Raw genomic sequence first — 24883 nt, 5'->3', positions numbered from 1 at the left:
TCGGCAGCAGTGGTGTCAGGGGCCATCCATATAGTACGTACGCATAGAGGGAGGAAGGAGGAGGGGTGGGATTAACCCAAACGCGTACGCTTGCGTATGGGGGGGTCTACTGACAATGTACGCATAGGAAACGGAGAGGTGGGGGGGGGGTGAAGCCTCGATAATAAATTGTCTGCATTGCCCTTCAATTGAATTAGATAGTCCACCGCCGGACTATCTGTTTGCTAAAACACGTTCATATTATTAATCCTTGATCGTTTCTGCGTGGATTAAATATCGGCCGTTCTATAGGATTCGGGGGGGGGGGGGAGGGGGGGGTGCGTCAACCGAACTTACGCAGTTGGGGGGGGGGGGGGGGGTGTAAAAAGTACGCGTGCATACAGGAAGGGGGGGGGGGGGTCAAGTTGACAGATTTTTGAGTATCTACTAAATGGATGGCCCCTTAATGGAGATGGGAGGAGGGAGGAGGATGAAGGTGAAGGGTTGTGTGGGTGGCGGGTGATGGGCAGTGGGAAGTCAATAATGAGGACATCAAAAGGTTGACAAGCCAGAAAAAATATCACATTCTTGAACCTAGTACAGACGTTGTGCGGTTCTACGTCCCCTCCCTGATTTCGAGTGGAAGTTGAACGAGTGATAGATACATCGCGTGTGCAAACCAAGTTAATTATGGTCCCGCCGGTGCCGGATCACAGGAATCGAAAATGTTGTTGTGTTATTGTTGTCGGTATGCTCAGGGGCGCTGTGGTTCGCGTGTTCCATAGCAGTGTTTATGCACCGCCATTCTAACGAGTCTCATTGAGGCCAAGACAAATAAGTGGAATAAGGAAGCATGGAATAATTATTTGGAGTTTGAATCAATTGTCATGGATTGTTAGTATTAGATGTCCCGTACACGATATACATAAGCGCAGCACTTTGACCTGCAATAAGGAAATGGAAAAATAATTGAATAAATACCGCGTAACTAAACACAGGGTGGCATTTCCAAAGTTGTTTTCAGTGCGCAATTTAAAATGTTACTTGATTTATTAACTTATACAAGTATGAAACAACTTGTAAATTATAATACGCGAGTACAACATTTGAGTGAGAAGAAAAAAACTGTTTGACCATCGGAGGCAGAGACTTGGACTTTTGTACATCACAAAGATTCAGGTCTGCGAGTCGGCAGCGGGATGGAGGAGGCGGGCGGCGCAGGGTCTATGAAGGAAGTCGGAGCAGAGGCGTAGCTGTCGAGTGTGCAGGCGGTGCAACTGCAGGATGACTCACGAGCTAGATGGGCCCAGACACTGAGCTACAGAAAAATGTTTGGGCTGAGGGTAGGGGGAGGTGGTGGAATTTGACAGATGGGCCACCGCGTTATTCCTTGCACCAATAAACTATGAAATAAAAACAATACTTATTATTTTATTATCACGCAAGGCCCACTGAGCTATATAGCAGTTTTTTCAGAAGCGAACTGGCCTCAAATTATAGCTCAACAGAGTAGCATATCATGTGGAAATGTATAGCAGCCGAATAGTCTCAACGCGTGTTGTTTATAAATGTGGTGGGACAACCCGGAGGACCCAGAGAAAAATCCACGCAAACTCCAAATACACACAGGCGTCAGGGTCAGGATCGAACCCACGACCTCCTTCATACCAGGCGAGGTAGTTAACATCTCGCCAACCTTTCTCCGCCGCTGCGACGAAGTGGAGGCGGGAGAAGGTGTCTGGTGGGTGCACAACTTGGGCAGACATCGGCACGGGAGGTGCACGCCGAACTGGGGGCCCCTGATGGTAACGACAGCAGCAATCAGGAGCTGCCCTGTCCTCTGCAGCGAACGGCGCGGGCCGCGACTGTGCGGCCCGCGCATTCTTTCGAAATTGTTGGGAGAAACCCATGAGCTGCAACTACGCCCTTTCTCGAAAGTTAGGCACGCGAGGCACATTCCTCGCTGGCCCGACGGCGTGAGCGGGTGCAGGTGGAACCCCGGTAGCAGGCAACGGGGGATGGTGACGGTGCCGAGCGGTAGCGCGTTTGCCACTCGTTGCGGGTGTTCGCGGTTCAGATCCAGTGGCCACCCTGGTGAATGCCGCGGGTGCATTCACCCCCAAAAGATACGAATAAATACACACGCAGTGGACGTTGAAGATCCCGTGACGTTACTGTGTTTGAAAAAGAGACAGCCGTGTGTGCTGGCTCCATGGTCCAACATTTCCATGTTTGAAGTTTACCCCCCGCAAAATACCCCCTTGCTGGCAGAGACTACACTCGTGTGTGAAACACGGAGCGTTGTGAAAGCCTTGTGCTATACGAATGGTGCAAATACCAAATGTGCCAATCGTGGCGGTGCCTACTGACCTCAAATGCCATTGGAAACTCCGTTACAAACTCGCACACAACCCAGTTTTCCTTCCGACAACAATGCCGTATATAAACTCAAATGGTCACTGTGCTCTCTCACCTCTTTCACCAAATCACCTGGGCCGCATTGGATCTCAGAAGGCAAACAAAGTTGAGTCTGGATAACACCTTGCATGAGTAGAGCTATTGAAGCATTGCAGAGCCAACGTATAGTCATCCTGTTGACTGTTAAACGAGCACGTGGGCTTGGGCAGGACACATAGCTGGAAGGGAAGAAAGCAGATGAATGACAGTGGTGACAGACTTGACAGCAGAGGTGGGACAAAGTCATTGTTATGCAAGTCCAAGTCGAGTCGCAAGTCATCAAATTCATGACTCGAGTCTGACTCGAGTCCAAGTCACATGACTCGAGTCCACACCTCTGCTTGACAGCCCGCGGAACACGCCCGAGAAGATGATCACCGCGGTTATGGGACAATGAGGCGAGCCCAAGCGCAGGAGAGAGTTGGAATTTAGCGTCACAGATGCATCACAAGGGACGATGCAGACGCGGCGAGGCCTTGTATCCAACAGTTGAAAGAACACGGCGGATGTCGACAACGATGTTCGTAAGCACACATTATCACCGTTGTGATTTTTTTTTGTCATCACAACTACACCAGCACTTTTAATACCCCCACTCTTTATCTCAACCACTATGATCTTACGTACAATTTTAATTATATTATTCAAACGATAATGTAACAATGCCTTCTATTTGTCCAGGGAAGCTGAATCTCAAGACTCCTTTTCAGGAGGGGCCTACGTTGGGATGTTTGGCCAATATCGCTTATGCTTGTTTGGCCGACGACCGTCACGTACTTATTGCACGCCGGTTAAGAAGAGCCACGCGAGTAGGCGGGATTCTAGATTTGAAGCTTTCGTGACTTCAAGGATTCATACTCTTAGTTCAATCGGTAAAGTCACGTATGTAAAAATAAAATATAAAATAATAATAATAAATGAAAATAAATCAAAATAAATCATTTTTTTCATTTATTATTATTTTAAATTTCATTTTTACCTACGTGACTTTACCGAAAAACCCTAAGAGTAGTAATATATGAATTTTACATTGCTATAACGGGAGTGGGTCTGACTTTACACAAATTCAACCATTGCACTAGAGCTGAATTCTCACTTTAAAACCGAGCTTATTAATTTATATCCAAACTCTAATCGCTAACCTCACACCCCTTAACCTAAATCTTGACTCTAGATTTGAAGCTTTCGTGACTGCAAGGATTCATACTCTGAAATTTTAATTAATAAAAAATAAAATAAAAATCACGACGTTTCGGAGGCAACACAAGTCTCCGTCATCAAGTGGGACCGTCACAGCCAGATTTGATGCATCAAGTGAGCCACTTGATGCAGCAAATCTGGCTGTGACGGGTCCCACCTGATGACGGAGACTTGTGTTGCCTCCGAAACGTCGTGATTTTTATTTTATTTTTTATTAATTTTAATTTCATTTTTTACCTACGTGACTTTACCGAAAGAACTAAGAGTATAGGCGGGATTCTGTTCACACTTTCCAGCGTGAGCATTTAAACGGTGGTGCCCGCACCAGGCGCGCGGAGGACCGCATGTCGGACGGCCGTGGTGAGACCACAGGGCTCACATAGCGGCCTCTTGCGGGGGAGGGTGTGGGCTAACCCGTTGATCAACTTGCATAATAGAGGAGTTTTTGGGAGGTTAGATCGCGTAAATATATAAATGTGTCGTTAAAACCCGCCGCCACCCGACACAGCCAACTAGTAAGGGTTGTCACGTAAACAGAATGTGCCAATTCGTCACTAGGGTTGGAGAGCCAAGCCACAACATTTACAATCTGAGTACGACGTTTTTGCCAGTAGTTACAACTAGCTTCATCAGGCGACAGCCAGATTTGTGGAGAAGTCCACCTGTTTCGTTCCTTATATAGAGGCGTAGATGTGGTCAACACGGCCGGTTTTTTTTCTACGGTAAGTCTAATAGCAACGTAACTTCTTTTTACTAAGGTGTTGTTCATATTGTATCATCTCTATGAGAGTAGTCATGAACCCAGCACCACCTCTCGCCGTCCCTCATTACAGACAGACAGACGGACAGAGCGAAAACACGAAACACTTTGAAACCTTCACTGCAAAGTGTTAAACGTGACTGTGACAACAGCACGGACGATTGGGGATGATGCGATTCAGCGAACGACTAAACAGGCGGCTCGCGAAATGGGGCATCAACAGACATCAGGCTGTGATGCCCAGGGGTAAGCCGGGACAGATTTAGGAGGTGAGGGGGGGGGGGGGCAGTGACCCCCCCCCCCACCCTGTTGAAGGTCGCAGTGCCTCGAATGTGGAGCGGCGCTGCTCGTCAATGGCCGGATGACCTGTCCCGTTAGCCCGAGTCAATATTGTATCAATTGTTGTAGCCAGGGGCATGGGAAATAGGACTCCCTTCGCGTGTTCCATCGTGGATGGATTTTAAATTTTTATTTCTGGTTGTTTTGTTTTTATGGGTGTGGTTGTATGTATGTTTGTTTTTATTATTTGGATAGTTTTTTCAAATAAATGGAGCTCGTCCTAGAAAACGTCCATTAAGGAAATAGAGTAATTGAATCAGTGAGTGTGCAGGTGGTGCTGGGTGTATTGTTACATCCCACGAGCGTGCAAAGTGGCGGTGGCTTGGGGAAACCTTCATCCAGCAGTGGATTGGCAATGGCTGACTGATGACGAGGATGTTAAACTGGGCCCCCACCAGAGAAATGTGGCATTTTCAAGATTACCAAAAGGTAGCTAATGGAGATAATGCACGCACATTTGACTTCGACTCTTTTTTTTTAGTACGCTTTTCCAACCGAGGTTGAAAGAGGTTAATGCCTCGATACATCGACTAAAATACACTCATTGCACCTACAACATGCGCATCGACGAGACATTTCATTCAGGTGCCTTCTGCGTAACGGGTCGCGTTGTTCCCTGGTGCAAACGAGCGGCCGCTTCATTCACGCAATAGACAACAACAAAAACGATCGAGTCACAATAAAGTTAGTTTTCGTTTGGGTTAGATCGCATCAATGTAAATGTGTCGTTTACCCACCACCATCCGACACTGCCAATCAGAAAGGTTTGTCACGTAAAACAATCGCGATTACTGCAGCACAACGTTTTGTTGGAGAGTAAACGCACATTTACAATTTGAGTACGACGTTTCGTTCTAAACTCAGGTGATTTTGCCAGAATTGTTTCCATGACAAAACTTTACTAATTGGCTGTGTCGGGTGGTGGTGAGTTCACGACACATTTATATTTACGCGATCTAACCCCCCTCCCCCCCCCCCCACAAAAAAAAAAACACTTTATTTTGAATTGTTCACGAAAGCCTACTACGTGTTAAAACAATCGATTATTTAACTCAACCGATTGCGGTCTTGAATAGCGGCAGTTCATCGAATCGCGAGCATTAGTGTGGGGTGGGGGGGGGATTGTAAAGCTCATCAGTCGACTGCGTAAACAGTTCCAGAAGAAAGGGCCCCATACCGGGACAAAAGAGACAAAGGCGAAAATACGACCCCGTAACCGCTGAAGGTTAATGAACGAGGCCGGCGCATTGATTTCCCCTTCTCTACGACAGCTGCCTCGACGCTCCGCGGGTCATTCTAGAGGCTTAAATGCTAAATAACCTTTCCCCTCTTACTTCAAAGCCATTGGGTGGCATTCAGAGAGAAAGAGAGAGAGAGAACAAAAAAACACGGTTTGAATGCCGCAAACACAATTGGTATCAAACAACTGAATATTTGTTGGGAATGTTGTCAATTTTTTATTATTAGTTAAGTTCCTTAATTCCACAGTCGATCATTTATTTAAAAATATATGTGTAGATAATATATAATCAAATAAATGACATTTAGTATAACCAAGGCTTTGTAATATTAATATATAATCAGTATTTATATGTAAGAATAACTGGAAATACAAGCTAGTGCTGCAAGGTGGCCAAGAGATGGTAGTACAGCAATGGATTATTGAATCTATCTGTGCAGAGCATCGAGTGTTACACCCTCCTATGCGTGGGGTTCTCCGGTTTACTCCCACAATGAATCCACGCGTTCGTCATACTATTGCCAAAATGTTTAATGCAGCAGCCTAACTTCATCACCTTGGCGATTTTCCTTTTGCTAATGAAGGAAACATTGCCGTCTTTTTTCTGAAGAAGAATAAGAAGATAACCGCACGCAATTTAAAATGAACGTCAGCACGAGAATGTGCGTCCCATTAACTTTGTTCTTTATTTATGAACATTTACGAGCTGGAAACATCGACTGCTGTGACAAAGATGACTTTTGTTCGTAATCGTCCGTTTTGTCTGGACCACTACGCATGAAGGTGCGATGCACGTGTGGGGCTTGGGGGGATGGAAACAGCACAGCAGGAATATCCTCTTGTCTTTTCAGGTTTTGCACTCAAATAAATCGCCCAACAAACCCTCCTAACGCCCTCAAACAACCTCCCCTATAGCTTGGCTACAATGTCTTCCTGGGGGAGCACATTGCATTCGTCGCAGAGTGCACATTTCAAGATGATGCAGCGGACAGGGTGGCATCGAAGACTCCCCGGCATCGCCCGCTGATGGTACAACGTCAGGTGAGGTCTCATGCTTGCTTGCCACTTATATTACGATCACTACACAACTAGACAGACAGAACAGTCTCTAATTCTTGGCTATTTCGGTAAAGTCACGTAGATAGAACATAAAATAAAAAATACAGAAAACTAAATTAAATACAATAAAAAAAGAAAAGCAAAAAAACCCACGACGTTTAGATCGCAACACAACAACAATCTCTCTCTGGGCGTCATTGCGTTAAAATGACCAAGAACTTGTTCGGTCACTTCGCGTGAGCTCACGCACCAAGTCGCTCCACGGACACTGGACAGAAGCCATCCTGATCGCAAGTCAGGTGCAGCAAATAAACGGTGCTTGGAGTCAAGGGAACGGAATGGGTGAAGATTTACTGGAGCATAAACAAATGCACGTGGCCGCAGGCTTATCCGCCTGACCATTGTGCGCTTTGTTGTTGTTGTTGCAAATCGTCGGAGGTGACACGTGTGCCTGACTTTGACCAACACGTGCAGCAGCATCTCAGCATCTCCAACTTGGTTTCATTTCACTGAAATCACTCTACTGCCCTCTGCTGACCCATACAGAGTTTGCCACCTTATCGCGCACCAAACACCCAGACATCGGTCAACCAAGATCAGGAGTCGGTAACCAAAATAACAGGAAGTGCCATTTTTTTCAAATTTGATTAAAAAAAACTAAATATTTCGAGAGCCGCAATGCAATGTGACTACAAGACGGTGCTCCTGAAAGAGCCGCATGCGGCTCCGTAGCCGCAAGTTGTAGACCTCTAACCTCGGTCTATCAAAGCTGGACAGTATACAGTGCCGGATTAAGCTAGTGTGGGGCCTGTAGCATATGTTATAAAGGGGCCCGAAAAAAACAGCACGTAAATATTAAAACACAAATATTGTACTTGCATAGTAAAGTAATTATTTTTTTTAATTTGCTACACGGCCAGATAATACGACAAATCGCTAACCTCAAACACCCAGTCGTTCATAAAAGTTGAAGGCAGTATAGTACTATAGTAATAGAGCAAGTGCAGAATCACTGAACTGAAATTTATAGCTTGAAAGCATTGAGCGCGGGGCCCTTGAAAGTGCGGGGCCAGTAGCACATGCTACTTTTTTGCTACTAGGATCATCCGGCACTGACAGTATACTGTAATAAAGTTCGGATACAATACCAACAGATCTTGACTTAAAGCTTTCGTGACTGCAGGAATTCATATTCTATGGGTCTTTCGGTAAAGCCACGTAGATAGAAAAAATTAAAATATTTTTTTTCTATGTACGTGGCTTTACCGAAAGATCCAAAGAATATGAATACCAACATATCGGTCCAAATCAATTTATGCCACCCGAACATAGACGCCAATTTGCGGACTGTCTGGGACAAACCCGGACAGGAGGCAACCCTATGACGAACCAACATTGGGATTACACAACTATGTAATGTACAATTGCAAAGCATTAGGAGGTAATCTATGCATCGATTAATCGACGAATATCAATTCCTGTGCTCATTATTTGTGAAGGTGAGGGCGCAGCCCTGCAATTTCTAGCTCGCGCCATTACTCGCGAAAAGGCCTCCAAAAGAGGGAACGTATGAGACCCTTTCTAGAAGGTAATTGGCCTACTCTTCCACACTGGCCAGATGTGCCTTGAAAAATGTGGCAGTACTCACATTTTACCCCACCAAATGCAACTTGCTGATTGACTCACGATACACATCCAACCACCTAAGTTTGACTCCTGGCCATGGCAACATCAGTGATGAGTGATATCTGAACCGGCCCTGCCCTCCTGCAACCTATCACCAATCTGTATTGACCGATGTTGGCATGGAAAGGCCTTCATTCAACACTACAGAAAATGTGACACATTTCGCCAAGCCAATGTATTTACGCAAATAAAACAAACAATCGCAGCAGCCACAGATTTTTCAGAGAGGTGTGAGAGAGAGAGAGAAAGCAGCATGGCATACGTGCAAAAGCATTTGCTATTTTTCCGTGGGAAATTACCAAGTTTGGAAATGGTGACTCTGAAAGTCTCACTCGTGTGCTCATAAAACAAACCGGCTGTTCTACTCAAGCATGGCAGACTCCTCGGTACGGGTATGGGTCAGTGTGGCAGCCAACTTTATGCCTTAATGACAGGGTTATGGCCGTTTAAAGGTTGCGCGACACGTGGAACTTGGTACAGCCGAGGTATGGATGAGCGCTTGTTGTGCCCACGCACAGCTCTGCTATACGAACACAGTATTGACCATGAGCAATGTGCTCTCCATTTCTCGCCGCACATGTGTGACTATCGGCAACTGAATCACCATGCATGTGCCTAATCTCTTCAAATTGGGAAAAATCAACGTTTGTCAATAACACGACCACAAAGAGGTCAACAAATGTATATACGATAGGTGCATTTTTGGGAAATTGCCCTTCTATAAAGCTATGTATGTATTGCAGAAGATATTTCACACCGTACGTAGCCAACGATGCTAATTGAAGGTGCAGTGCTAATCGGAGGTGTTATGTGAATAGAAGTCTCCTCTGAAGAAGGACCTTAGGCAAATGTCATCTGTTATGCAGATTTACCCTTTAAGGGGCAGTATTGCATGTATAGTTTATAATGTTTCAAATGTTATGGTGAGTATTAATGTGATGGTGCTTTGAGTAGCAGTTGTGTGCCTAAAAAGGTACCATGTATGTAAACAAACATGACATTGACTGGCGAATGTATTTGATTAAAAAAAAGTAATCTCATGGGACCTCCCTTGCCCGTATCAAAATATAAGAAGAGGGTTTACCCTTTCTGGCAATAAAACAGGTGTTAAGATGTTAATACACCAAACTGAAACCTTTTGCAAGGAATCATGCCTGCACCATATATACTAATATCAGAGCATTTTTGTTTGTTTGCATGTTCACCATAAATATATGTGGTTAATGCAGACATGATTCCTTGCAAAAGGTTTCAGTTTGGTGTGTTAACATCTTAACACAACTGTTTTAATGCCAAAAAGGTTAAAACCTATTCTTATAAAAAAAAAAGTTCTCATTTCAGGGAACAAAGCTCTGAAGCACAGAAGAATATGTATGCCTATGAACGTTATTGAAGTTAGGCCCAAGATCAAAACGACGAACTAAATCAATGGGTGAGCCGTGAGTCATAGCGATTTTGGAAATATAAAAAAAGGATCCCATTGATGTCGTGTTAAGTGTCAAGAAGAGTGAGTGGGCTCCGGCGAGGATGCGTTGCTGGGAGGCACGATAGCAGATGGATGACACTGGCGACGAAACGGCAGATGACGCACCTGAGCGAACGACAATGGAGGTGGACGGATAAGATCCATGTGATGCGTGCAGCAGTGGGTTGCATTGTGGTATCGTTGGACCACAGATGATGGCAATGGCAGAATATTAACAATGGCTTTTGACGACGATATACTCTATGCATGCTACTCAGCCAACGACAACAGCCGCTTGCCTATACTGTATTAAAATGTTTAAGTCAGTAGGGAACGCCATCGTTTAATCGTAAATGTATAATCAACTCCATTACTAGCCCCGCCTTTTTAACAAATCCCCGCCCACTCACATCTCGAGCCACGCCTTCTTTATTAAGATCACACCCACTGCATTACTAGCCCCCCCCCCCCACTCCCACTCCATGTATTAACAAGGGCACGCACATTGGATGTTTTAACGAGCCAGGGTCATTGTTCATCTGCGCGGATCCAAAGTGGATCCGATGCTTGACCAAGCAGACCAGAGGGAGGGGGGCAGAAAGGAGTCGTTGCTCGGTAGGGTTGGGAAGACTTGCAGTTGGACATCCGACAGACCCCGAAGGGGCCGTCCATAAATGACGTCACGCGATGTTGGACGATTTTTGACCCCCCCCCTCGTCACAAAAAGTCAGACCCCCCCCTCAAATATGACGTCACAAAGCTCTGCCCCCCCCCAAACCCGTATTTAATGTGGCGCTGCACCCTGATGTTGTAGTAGAAAACATTTATTAAAACGTCTATTTAATTAAGTAGAACGTGTGGTCTATATTTATTTAAAGTTGCATTTTTACGTGACGTCACATTTCTCACCCCCCCGCCCTCGTCACACATCGTCACAAATGCCTGACCCCCCCCCCGCCCCCTAGGTGTGTGACGTCATTTATGAACGGCCCCGAAGGCAAAATCGAGATTGACTCTCCGAAAGAACTGCCGAGAAATTCTGACACCGAACGTTGGACAGGGCACGTGGCAGGCTGGTGCCACGGCCTCCGGTGGCGAGATGGCAAAGAGGTCGTGGGTTCGATCTGTTGCAATGCAGGACTTAAGGTCCAATTCATCGTTGCTAAAATAAATGGATAGAATTCGCAGATAGCTCCCCACCCCCCCCCCCCCCCCCCCCGTGGATCATGCTTTGTGCATCTCTATCATGGTGCCCCTTATCGTCTCGACGAAGTTCACGTCAGGTTACAAAGCGATGTCAAAACGCTGCTTTGGTTCTTTGCATTGATGAAATACACCGTGCTGTCCATAGGAGGCACTACTGCCAAACCGGCCGACGTTGAGCACAGTATATGTCAAGATCATTGGGCGAGCGCAGGACCCGTCACTACCAAGGATGATGACGATGGCAGGTGGTCGAGACGAGTGACAGAATGGCAGTCAAAGCAGGTTACCCACCCAAGGTGGAGCGATGAAACCAGATCATGCGCAGGAGAGTCAAATGGATTGTGGACTGCGAGGGATGATAACACGGAAAGGCATTGATCGAGCAGTAGATAAACTATCATCCATGGCAGCTGTAGGCTCCGTAAAAACTCCTATTAACCGCGGCCCTATGTCTTCCTCTTTGCCATTATCTGCGATTTTACCCGTAATTCAGAGCCTTCCTATAACTCGCGATATTTTCATGGACAAGAGGATAACAATCGCAGGTAACCCCACCGGTAATAGGGTCAGCGATACCGGTGCCTCATATCACGGAGTCCTGCCATCCCCTTGGCTGAGAAGTGGCCAGGAGATGGCAGTACATTCAGTTTTAAGTGTTCTTCTCTTGCACGTGTGGCGGCGTTTTTTTTTCCTTTTCCCCGCTACTCCAGTTTCCTCCAATCAGCCAAACATTCGCTAATGAACTGACCAAACATTCCAATAACGCAGGACCCTCCTCTGCATTATTGCATGCACTGTATTGCAATAATACCTTAATGGGGCGGCGGGGGAGGTTTAAGGAATTTTGGGGGTTGGAAAATATTCCATGAAAAATTAAGCCCTGGTTTTACATGAACAGCGTGGGGTGGAAAAGTGAAAATATTCCACGAGAAATTAAGCCCTGATTTTACATGAACAATGTGGGGGTGGAGAAGTGAAAATATTGAACGAAAAATTAAGCCCTGGTTTTTACATGAACAGCGTCGGGTGAAGAAGTTAGTCCACTGCGCTGTGATCTGGTATCCACTTCCTGCCACGGCTACAATCAGTGGCGAGTGGTAGCTGAACCAGTCCTGGGCTCCCTCGTTTACCAACTCGCATTGACCACCGTGGTGAAGTATGGCCAACCAACCCCCATGACAGGTTTTCATTCATACGTGGCATGACAAAGGGCTGTAAATGTTTTTTTAAATAAATACAGTCGTACATATCCGTTCAGTTTCTATGAATTCAACTTGGACACCTCCATTCCTAAGATATCATTGTGTCTTGTCTACTGGTCGCGTTGCAGATCAGTTGTCGAGTCCATCTGCTTGTATTGTTACTGGTAGGAACCTCCTGGTTACACCAGCCCACAGGGGATTATTGTGTCCGTCCGTCGTGCAGGGAGGGGCTGGGTAGGGAGGGTGGGGCTGGGTGGGGAGGTGGGGAGGGGCTGGGTGGGGAGGGTGAGGAGAGGCTGTGTGGGGAGGGTGGGGCTGGGTGGGGCTGGTTGGAGAGGGGCTGGTCACCCCGTGGTGCCCTTATAAAACTCAACGTTTAACCTACTCCCGCCGGCTTGTGCCCGCCCTCACAGTAGGGCAAATTCGCAGAATACACCACGCCGCCGTTGATCCTGGCCATTGACCGAGCAACCCAACGTTCCTACCAGCTCCCTCCGCAGGAATGTGTTTATAGGGTTGACAACTCATCTCATCACGGGGGCGGGAGTCTGTGAGCTTGCAAAAAAGAATCACAGCAGGAGCCTCTGTAGATTTCCTTTGGTCACCTCTGCCAAGTGGTGACCAAGGTTCTCTGCACCTGCCCACGCGTGCTTTTCCTTAAGCCACGTCATTTGGAACGAATCGCTATTTCTGAGAAAGAAAGAGGAAAATGAAATCCATTGCGCAGAGGGACCTTGTTAACAATGCGGATTCACATCAATTGCTAAATGAACCGTGATAGGGGCCCCCCATCTATCTGGTTTCAAAACGCACACACGTTCAAATCAAATCAAACGCATGAGAAGGACAGAAAGTCCCGGCTGACGGCAATTGGGAATGGAATGAAAATGGGGATTAGTAATGTATACGATAAGCCATTCAAGCAGTGTGTTCAATCTATTAGCGATACTGTGCAAACTCAGCCAAGTTAAGTAAGGCTGTAGAGCGTTGGTAATTTTATTTATTTAAGTAGAAATGTTATTTTTGGGGGGGTGGAGTGGTGGCACAATGGTCTGTGCACGGCGCTATGAACCTTGCGTTCAGAGTTCGATTCAAGGTCTCGGTTGGCGTCAGTGCAAGTGATATCTTAACCGGTCGTGAACACCCATGACCAGCGTGGTGAAGTATGGTCATACAACCCCCACCACGAGCAGTGTGAGAAACCTTCATCCAGTAGCGACTTAAGAAAGGGTTGTATAATATATCATTAAGGAACATATAACAGTGCCATCAATCTGCCACATAAGTAAACTATGGACCCATGTACAAATGATATTGAATATTAGAACGTATATTTATTTTTGTAAAATAAATTTTAGCTGTAATGCTTTCTAGGACTTTAGAATAAACAGACAAGACAATGTCAGATAAGCATAGCATTACCCAACATATGAATCTAATATTCGATCAGTGTAATTATCATTATTTCATAACCATTTCAATATAACACTGTTGGAATTATTCCATCCCAAAAAAATGCGATCAATGAAAGCCTATGGACACTTTTATGAATAACACTTTTTTTTATGAATACTTTACATTTGTCATCAGAAAGATATCAACTGGATCAAATTCTCAACGTTGAAAATGTACACATTAACAAATGCTACGATGTTATTACATGTAAACTCGTAATGCAAATATTATGTTGAATGTTATAACATGGTGTTTTCCATGGTCACATAATTTAGATTGGGTTGTCTTGCCAATAACATCTGACAAATCGGCAGCATGGTATAACAATCTCCGATTAGCGCGTTTGGCTACGTACGGTGCAAAATAAGTTAAACATACATGCAACAATAATAAAGGTTTTTAGGTTAGACCGTGTAAGTATAAATGTTTCCGAACGACATAACCCAAAAAACGTATTATTAATAACATTGGTCGCGAAAGCCTCCGTGTTAAAGATTCATCAACAAGCCTGACTCGGCTGATGAGACCCAGAATGTCAAAACCCCTCCAGAGTTTGCTGCTTGCTTAGAACAAACGCTGCAATATGACATTGGACTGAAAAGCCATAGGTCAATGGACCAAAACATATATTCTATTTCTACATGAAATCACAGAGCTACGGCCTGCTTAAATATGTTTTATGTTTCGAAACAAAGCTCGCTAGACATCGTCATACACAACATATACAATTTTTGTTACGGCTCTCAAGCAAAGACACGGTTGCCCTTGTATGTTACCATCTCGAACAATTTTGTCAATTTAATTGAAATGTCCAACAATGTTCACGGACCCTCCGCGTGGTACCTTGTCTCAAAATCGCTTTCGAGGTCGTCAAACAGCGGCCAAGCCCGGAGCTTCGCTTCTCCCAGGAGCCGCGCGGAACAGATGAAGGCGACGTGATGACAAAAGTGCCACTCGTTGCTCAAAGTTTACATCGCACAAGTGCCCAAGTGCCACCCCCCCTCCCCCCATGCATAAAATCTTAATCGATGGCACACGTCCATCCGTTGTATGATTTTGAAATGGTAATAGCATCGTGCGCCATGATATTGTATGTGGTAGCTTGGATAAGCAGCGACGGCGTAAACACGTTGAATGGAGATAATTGTTCGGCCAAAGAGCTTGTTTTTGTCGTGCAATTTTAATCGTTTTCACGTGAAGCACATCTCATTTGCATACAATGCATCGCCGTGTATTCGGTTGATGCCAGAATGGTGCACGCGTCAACCTGTGTGTCGGCCCAATCTCCCATTATCTTTGTCAGCCTGCTCGCAAACAACGGGGCAATTATCTTCCAATTTAAATCGTTATGCATTGTTAATTGTATTATTAATTTAAACCTGTAGGGAACAACTCTGAAGGAACCACAGAAAGGAATCCACACAAAGTATTTCCCACGCTCTGTGGTCCTCTCTATATTAAGATGTTATTGGCAAAAACAACTTATATTCGAGTGGAAACCAGAGCACCCGAAGAAAGCCCACGAGTGCGAGCGAACAGGTGGAGGTCACATTCTTGCTCTACTGCCTATTCCTGGTCCCGAGGAATGGAGTTTTGCAACATTCCATAATAATGATGACTACTTATATTGCGCCTTGCATACAATTTAAAGGACGTTTTATAATCTGTACGATCCACTAACTCTAACCTCCGCAGTGCTGGATTACAGGCCGCGTTTATAGCAACGACTACCCGCAAAAAATATATGTTGTATATTGTACTGTAATTTCCACCATAAAATGCATATCACACTTACCACCAGAACCGACCAGCAGTGGATTGATCATGACTGGCGATGATGACCAAGCACATGACCAATTCATCCTGACTGTTCACAATGTTGACAAATATCAGAAACTAAGCAATGCTGTGCCTGGTTAGATCTTGAATGGGTAATCACAACAGGCTTGCCTGGTGTTGTAGGATGCGAGGTTTGGGGCGAGATGTTAACTACCTCGCCGAGTACACAGGAGTTCATGGGTTCGATCCCAAACCTGACGCCTGTATATTTCGAGTTTGCATGTCTCTCTCCCCATGGTAGCGTGGAGTTTTCTCAGGGTCCTCCAATTTTTCGCTCCACATTTAAAAACGTGGGTTTACAATATTTGGCTGCTATAAAAAAAAATCCACGTGATGAGCCACTTCATTGGGCAATCATTTGATAGCCAGGTCGCTTCTGAAAAAGAGCTATATAGCTCAGTGGGCCTCACCTGGGAAAATAAAAAATAGTTTAAAAAAATAGTGTGGTCAGGGGATGGCAGTGTTGTGTGTCACCCTCATATACAGCGCAGTGGGTTTTCTCCGGGTTCTTCAATTGCCTCCAACATGAAGGGAAACTTTTATGAATGGTACTGGCCGCAGTACCAGCATGAGACTTCCCTGTGTCAATTGTGATTAATGATACACTGCGATTAAATGAGTGTGATTCATATGAAACACCAATACACGTACAACAACCGTGTATTGTTGTTTGCGTTCTAAAACAACGACTGTATTCGCATCTCAAATTGATTCCTCACCAAAAGCATAATAACACGGCGATTAAATTGCAAGACAACAGCAATTAAACCATTTCATTCCTGATACATTTAAAATCCACATTAAATGCCATTGTCGCCAGCCGCACATCGTACCCCTGGGCTTCAATCTGTCAATCAATAAGCTCCATCATTACACCTCCTCCAGTCCCACAAGAAAACATGCCACCATCAGTTTATCACGCCAATGCCTCTGCCCCGTAGCGTGCAGTCGGCGCCGTCCGATTGCGCATCTCAAGCTCCAGTTCCTGGAATGTAGTCGCGCACGGAGGCTGTCCTCGTGAGCACTGGGTCACTTGCCCGAGGCAAACCGAAATGCCTGTTTGGAATAATTTCCATTAAGAAAATGGCATTAAGTTTCTGCAATGAATTTTACTGCAAGAGTGGGTGTGTCTGACCTAGTTTTTTTTTAATGGGCATGCCTTTTAGTTCTGATGTAGAACATGGAATTGCCGACGTTTTGCTAAACACATTAAGAGTTTAAGTTGTTTCCTTATTCTCCCCTTTCGACACAAAACCCTACTAATTCTAAGTTAATCATCGCATCACGGCGACTTAAAATGGTTGCGGGAGCTGTCTCTTCTTTAATACGGGAGGACAAGGGAATTTTAAAAGTCCACAGAATTCAATTGATGTCAAACACGCCAGAATATAATGAAAGATGCTGCGATATTGCACAGAAGAAACCATTTTCATTTAAATTCAAAGGCTGCCATGTCCAACAAGCAAGCCAATTTAAACATCCGCAGAGCCGTCATAGACATTTTGTAATGATAATAACAATAATGTCCTTGTCCCTATCGGCAGAGTTCTTAACATCTTCGGAGGGCAAATTGCCTCCGATCGGCGAATGTGGATGCATATATCTCTGTTAATAAACATTTGCACTTTGACAACGGCGAGTCGTTTGTCACCTGCCATGCCCTCGACATTCTCAGTGGAGTAATTCCACGTAAATGGCCAACTATCCGTCCGCCCATAAATGCCAGCACTTTGAGCACTTGTAAATTTATCTGCAGATGGGGGTTTGCAGACCGTCGTACAGGGCTCTTAAAGAAAAGAAAAAAACCTATAATGTCCCCGACGGGACGTGTTTTTTTTTCTAACACACGTCAGCACTTTTTCATATTCTTTAACGGCATTAGTTTTGTCAATGCATAACCGACAGTTGTTTTGTAAGTATTCAACACTTTGTGGAGGCACTTAGTTACGGAGGTGATGTTTTTTTTAAGCTAAAACTGGACAGAGGGAAGCTACTGCCTTATATACATTTTCACGTGAATCGTGTTGCTGGGAATTGTAAATGAGAATCTCCTCCAAATAAGTCTTGCACCGTCTGTAAACCTTTGAACAGGCCGATCGATATTTAACGGTATAAAATATACAACCATGGACCTAATACGGCATTGAATAGTTTGGGTGTGTGTGAAGATATCTTAGGCACATTAAGCTATTAGTATTACAATCATTAGCATAAGCCATGCTATATCCACTGCTGGATGAAGGCATCCTCATGCCTCTCCATTCCTTCACCATCCCTCATCCCTCCGTCTTCCGTGTTTGACCTTTCAAGTGCCCTCTCACATTTGGCTGCCATTCAATGACCAGTCTCTTGTATGTATGTAGGGATGTCGCGGTGGCGAGTTGTTAACTGCCTCACCTGGTCTGCAGGAGGTGGTGGGTCCGATGCCAACCCTGACGCCTGTATACTTGGAGTGTGCATGTTATCTCCGTTGTCGTGTGGATTTTTGTCCAGGTCCTTAGAATTTTCCTCCACGTTTAAAAACATTTGTTGAGAGTATTTGACTGCTACACATTTCCACGTAATAAGCCACTACATTGAACTGTCATTTGTGGCCAGGTCCTTGCGAGTGATGATGTGTCTTGCCTAAGCACACTTTTCTAAGCCTGATCCAATACACACGGTCATGATTCGGGATTCAATAAAAAAAAACCAGACTATTCTTTTAATTGTATTATATTAATGCAGTAAAGTTCCTCTGTTGGCTGCAGGGGGCGTGTGAACTAATCACACACCTATGCACATTTAAAATAATCCATTCTCATGCACATACATTTATGAATCTATGTGCCATAACACCCATATTTGCAGCGTTGCCTTTCCATGGAATTTCAATTATGAAACCGACGTTGTTTTCATAACAAGACCGCAAAATTGTCGAAAGGACGTCCACCCCTGTAAAAAATATACAAAAAAATCGGACTCATGACTCGCAGCCGCTTAAATGCCATCCAACATCTTCAATAAAGCTCGCGCGGGGGGGGGGGGTCAAGCAGGCAAGGTCATCATAACAGACACACGCAAATAGATAGATAAATAAATTAACAGACACATATCTGCAAAAAAAAACTTCAAAGTCCTCCGGCTGCCCACAGCAAGCCCTGCGGGGGGGGGGGGTTGTGGGGGGGAGGTCCTCTGCTTGCGGCTCTCATCAGAGGCGCGCAAATGTCAGCTGCGGCCGCGCCATCGGCAAACGGGCACCGCGAAAAGGTTGTTGAGCAGCAGCACACTTCACGCCTGTAATGATGCGGAAGGTTAAGCGTCCAGGCTTCACGGCCACCTCGCTACGTTTGATGGCACGAGACGGCGTGTACTCGGATTCCACCCCTACCCCACCGCCCCCCCCCCTCTTCTTTTGCACCTGTCCCCGCATCGTGCAATCGAGAAACAGAAGCGTGGTTCGCCCGTGCCAACGCACCAAACATTTTTTTTTTTACCAAGAAAATATGAAATGTATCACTTTGCTGCCGCTTTTGTCTGCTGGACAAGTTCGCCCTGGACAATGAGCTGAACATCTCGGACGGGCTTCGTTCGGGAAATACATTTTTTCATTCTGATATGACGCGTACGGTAAAATTGCCCGCGCGCGTTCTCAGATGTTTTTTTTCGCGATTGATCCAGAATCATGGGGGCGTTGTGCCCCTTCAGCCAGCGGCGAGCACTGCTGGAAGCAGAGGTAGCCCGTGATCACCATCAGGGATTAATTTCGCCCTGAATGTGTCTTATCTGGGTTTGCTGGTAAATTGGAGCAAGCCAAGAGACGGGAGGAAGTCAAGGGGAAAAATGTGATTGCTCAGTATAATCATCGCGCAATGTCAGAGCACACGGACACTCAGACTGCTCGAGGGGGTCCCACGTGTGCATCTTGCTGTTGTCAAATCACCTGTAGTACAGCCATGCGTCGAGCTCGACTGGATGTGGTGTGCCGGGTGTGGAAATATTTCCTGGGTCACTGACCTGGATGGACCCTGTTGATCTTAAGCCCTGGCCCACCATTCGCTTTTCATTTCTGACCCAGATAGCAGAGCAGTACGTGCCCGTTATGTAGGCCGTTCAATAAGCGGACAATCTAAAGTCTAATTTGACAACAATTGTGTGTCCTCAGACACGCTCACGGGTCAATATGATTGCTCGTACGTGTGGGCGGCCAGCTCTGTTATCGCCTAGAGCGACACCTCAACAGAAACTGTAAATAAACAAATACTATGAACGTTTGGTGCAGCAGTGATGCAGTGGTTAGCTCACCAAACTACGAAGCCAGTGGCTTCAATCAGATTCCCGGTCGCAGCTATAACATAAGTGGTAAGTGATTTCTGAACTGGTCCTGGTCCTCCCTCTTTTCAACCACCTGTAGTGATCAGTAAGGTCAAACAATCCCCCCATGACCGCCACAGAATGAGGAGGATTGACAAGAGGTTAGACGTTAACATTCAATGCTATGATTCCTACTTTAGATGCACCACCAAACACGTGAAATGCACAGCGGGTACACAACGGGAACACACAACTGTACTTGTATGTATACGTATGCATGCAAAACTTCTTTCGCACCGTACGTAGCCAACCGTGCATGGGGCATCTTGACCACTGCACAAACATTTTCATGAGACATGTTTAATCCACTGTTGATTAAAGGCGTGTCCAAGTCATCACCATCTCGCATGCTCTCTGGATATAACAAAGATAAAAGATCCCCCGTATAGCCTTAACAGACTGTAGGGGCAAGTGCTGTTAGTGAGCACCTATGATGGCCGGGAACGGTACACGAGGGGGTGGGTGGCCAGCACCACGCCCGACCTCCTTTGTCTCCCCAGTGGCGATGTTTACTACACACCGCACCAGGTTCTCATTTGAGGCCGAGTCGACTTAGGGGAGAACCCAGGACCGGTTCAGATAATCATCACCGGTGTTGGCCGTGAGCGGGAATCGAACCCGGGTGGCCGGGTTCATCGCGCAGCGCGCTAACCGCTCCACCACCGCTCCCCACTCTGGATCTAGCAACACACGTGGCACATGCACACCGGCTCATTTCTTCACTCCATCTCATCCCCTCGGGTGCATTCCCTCCATTGGCCCGCCACTCCATTGTTCGTCTCGACCACAGCCACAACCTTTGGTGCTGCATGAAATGAACACTGATCTCGGCCGCGAGGCACGCTGGGTAGAAGCGAGGAGGCGGTGGCCGAGCGTGATTGTTTAATTTCTGCGCTGGAGAATCGTAAATATTCCTCGCTGCGAAAGGCAGTGAAGGCAGTAATGCCTATCGACAGGCTCGATCTGTGTTTGCCCATCAGCGCTGGCGCTCGTGCGTCTGTGTTAGAATGAAGCAGTCGATATCAGGAAGGGAAGCGTACGATTCTGGATGCCCAGCACAGCCAATGAAATCACGATGATTGGAACTGAAAATGCTCTTTCTGAAAGGTTAATGTTCGAGATCAACAAATGCATGCATCCACGAACACGCGGAGCATTTGAAAGATGTGTGAACGATGTTTACCCTGATATTCTGTTTGAGAAATACCAGGACATCTTTGAACTTTTGGATATGTTCGCCATCATTGAATTTTCCCTGCTTGACTAATTCTCAAAAATAAGAACTTTGTCTGCACCTGGTGTATGTACGTCAATGGCAAACAGATGCACTGTATAGGTGTCAATGCATACTCTAAATTTGAGTTTTTTTTTAAATATATTTTGATAAACATTCAAAAACACACACATTAAACTTGGCCCGATTATTTGGAGGTCAAAGGGCTGAGATCCTATACGGTTCGAAGCCAGGCAGCAAATCATGATAAAAAAAAACTGGTTCTCAAGGGTAGCATGTTCATAGTCTCAGCCTGGTTACCAATGAATGACGGCACACAAACACAATTTGGGTTTGCACTTAATAGTGCTAAATCCCAGCACGTGCTATTAAAGAATATCAGTTTAATGGTCACGTCACAATCTCGTAACAGAGTGTGACCCCTACTGTGCAAGATATGTGTTGGCCACGGGAAATATATTTTCGAGACAAGTCCTGTGGAAAATATCTTCATAAACCATTCTCCGATACGTGGAGTGCAACACTCTCCAATAATTCCTCGTGGATTCTTCATCGCGTCACACAGTTCTGACAGAAGAATTGTAATACATTATTGAAACAGATACCAATATAGAAACAAAAATGCAACCGAAACGCGAACTACATCTGGGCTGAAAATAGTATGTACGCAATCATCCAACGTGAATATTATCAATGTCATTGACACAAAGGTGCATGCCTCTCCTGCGAATGTATGCAATGTGAATCTCATCATCTCCCCCGCCCCCGCCCACCCTCAAGCTGGGATCAATGGTGACACCAGCTAAAACTGCCACCCAGCTGAGGTCTTCATCACTAATCACCCAAATGATGCTGACCTTCCAGCTTTGCCGGGCGTTCATTGATAATCACTATGCGATGTTCTCTCATCCTTGAAGCTTTCACGAAGAAATGAACCGAACTTGCCTTTTACTGCAGATTGACTCTCAGAGCAACCAATCAAGACGGGCGAATCTTTAAGAGATCCAAGTGCAGGGCCAAAAGGTCAAATCCTCTGCCAAGTTTGTTGTGCCTCACTGACTGAGCAGCTGGGTTTTCTCGTCTGGCTAGCAAGTGCAGACTCACTGATGCCCAAAGCCATTTCCCCAGTGCCTAACGCTGTGGCTATCCAACCCATTCGCTTATCTACTGAATGCTCCGTACGGAATCCTCATTTTATGCAGATCCCACTGATGCTGATACACAGCCAGCTGCTACAAGCGGTCTTTTTCCCACACGTAAGCCGTGTGTTAAAACGTGCTACGTCATCTGTACAAGTGAATAGCTGTACAGTACTCGGAATACCATGACTCGTTTTGTCATTCGACTGCTGGATCAAGGTATTCCCCACGTGGTCGGAGTCTCGGGGGTTGGTTGACCATACTTCACCACGTTGATCAGTGGTGACGGCAGGGAGCGTAGCTTCTTCAGTAGCTGAATTCACTTGCTGGCTTGTTCACAGCTGGGACCTCCTTCTTCAGAAAGAAGACGACACTCCGAGCACATGGAGCAACACATCGGCCATCGTGGCGATCGACCCCACAGCACAACCCAAAAATAAATCAGAGGAGAGCATGGATGTCGGAGCACAGTACAGTACAACGGATTTGTTGCACGAATGACAATGTAGCCCCCACAATCAGCCTAAAATACACGTTTTTATCCATCCGGAGTTATGACAAGACTCAACGCTATATAATTCTAGAACTTAAAAGAGCAGACGACGAATTAACCTCACTTATGCAGATGAGAGAAAGCCATTGTGAGCAAGGGAAGAGAGGAGGAGGAGGAGGAGGAAGTGAAGGTCACAGGGAAGAGGCAATCGCAGAGGGAGAGCAGAGCAAGGGTCAGCAAGGATTTGGGCTTGAGGAGGAGGGGGGAGGGGAAGTCATAGCCAGCAATTGCTTTTCATACTAATTTTTTTGCTTCGAAAAAAATACGTCCACATTTTAGTATCTTGAGACTACATGTTACAAGTATTAAGGTTTTTGGGTTAGATCGCGTTATTTATAAATGTGTCGTAACCCTCCACCACCCGACACGGCCAAACAGTAAAAAATGCGTCACGTTTGCAAAGGACAAAATAATTCACTGAAGAATAATATTGGTCGCGAAAGCCTACGTGTTAAACTGTTAAGAAATGCTTCGTCGTCACCATATTGTGTCTCTGCCAGCTCTTTGTTGATGATGAGGCCGAATGAATTCTCACCGTGGATCTCTTTGAGCCAGGATATTGCTGCTTCGTTTAATCTCAAACCCGTCCCATCTAGATCTCCTGTTGCCGCATCCACCCGCATGGCTCTCAATCATTGACTCACCCCGCTTCCTGCCACCCTTGTGTTGCATCGCGACACATTGAATGGGAATCCTGTCCGCGTCCATTCTAGAAAGATTCCAGAACCACCGTAGTCTTCTTCTTGCCTTGACTTTGTCTGACACGCAAATTATGCGGTGATGCTCTCCAAACCCAGGAGCGCATCTACTAAATGCTCCGAAATCCTCGTTGTATGCAGATCCCACTGATACTGTTGCAAGCACAAATTGCAACACATTGATCAAAAACACCGTGGCCTTAAAATGACACAAATATATAGAAGCGATGGCCATTCTTCATTACTACTATAATGAGCCAAAAATGTCTGTTTGTGTGTAACGCACGTGACGTCACTCCACATGCCGCACCCCCCCCCCGTCATGAATATTCATGAGCAGGTGGATTTTTACACTCACGCAGAAGAAGGTCGATTGGAATTTTTTTTGCGAATTCGCTTAAAGTTTGACGTTTCTTTATTGAAAGTGAATCTAATAAATAATTATACGCAGCAACAAAGTGGATTTAGTGTCTTTATTTATTTCTTCAGCACTTGAGACAAAAGGTAAGTCTAATTTATGCTTCTACATTATGGTAAAATAGAGATTTCTCGGTGATTTTCCAGATATTGTATCGAATTCCAATTTATTTCAACCACAGCGACAGAAAGCAGAAGAGAATAAAGTTTCAGAGCAGTGAATTTGAACAAATTGAAGGTCAGTTATATACAGTGCTACAGTGACATGAAGTGTTTTATGACATAGTTTCGTGCAAAATTCACTGCCATTAAATTTACGCAAGATACAATTTTACTCTGATCAATTTTTTCGTAAATATTACAGCTTCCGTCCTAGGATGGGCAAACAAGATGGTGAAGACGGACGCTTGTGTTGCAACCGAAACGTCGTGTTTTCTTTTGCAGAGGTGTGGACTCGAGTCATGTGACTTGGACTCGAGTCAGACTCGAGTCATGAATTTGATGACTTGCGACTCGACTTGGACTTGCATAACAATGACTTTGTCCCACCTATGAGATGTGGACTCGAGTCATGTGACTTGGACTCGAGTCAGACTCGAGTC

At 45.5% G+C, this 24883-nt stretch overlaps 1 protein-coding gene across 1 annotated transcript in view; it reads right to left on the bottom strand.

The window, feature by feature from the left end:
* Positions 1–18990, bottom strand: part of LOC144723032 (neurotrophin-3-like) — a 166624-nt gene extending 147634 nt beyond the window's left edge. The window contains exon 1 of the mRNA XM_078601560.1: positions 14892–18990. The gene's annotated coding sequence lies outside the window, so the exon portion shown is untranslated. The remainder of the gene's footprint in view (positions 1–14891) is intronic.
* Between the last annotated feature and the right edge of the window lie 5893 nt (positions 18991–24883).

The sequence above is a fragment of the Lampetra planeri genome, chromosome 16 (genome assembly GCF_965212315.1).
Source record: "Lampetra planeri chromosome 16, kcLamPlan1.2.h2, whole genome shotgun sequence".
Lineage (NCBI taxonomy): Eukaryota > Metazoa > Chordata > Hyperoartia > Petromyzontiformes > Petromyzontidae > Lampetra > Lampetra planeri.
The sequence above is the reverse complement of the archived record's forward strand: the minus strand, read 5'-3'. Positions and strand labels throughout refer to the sequence as shown.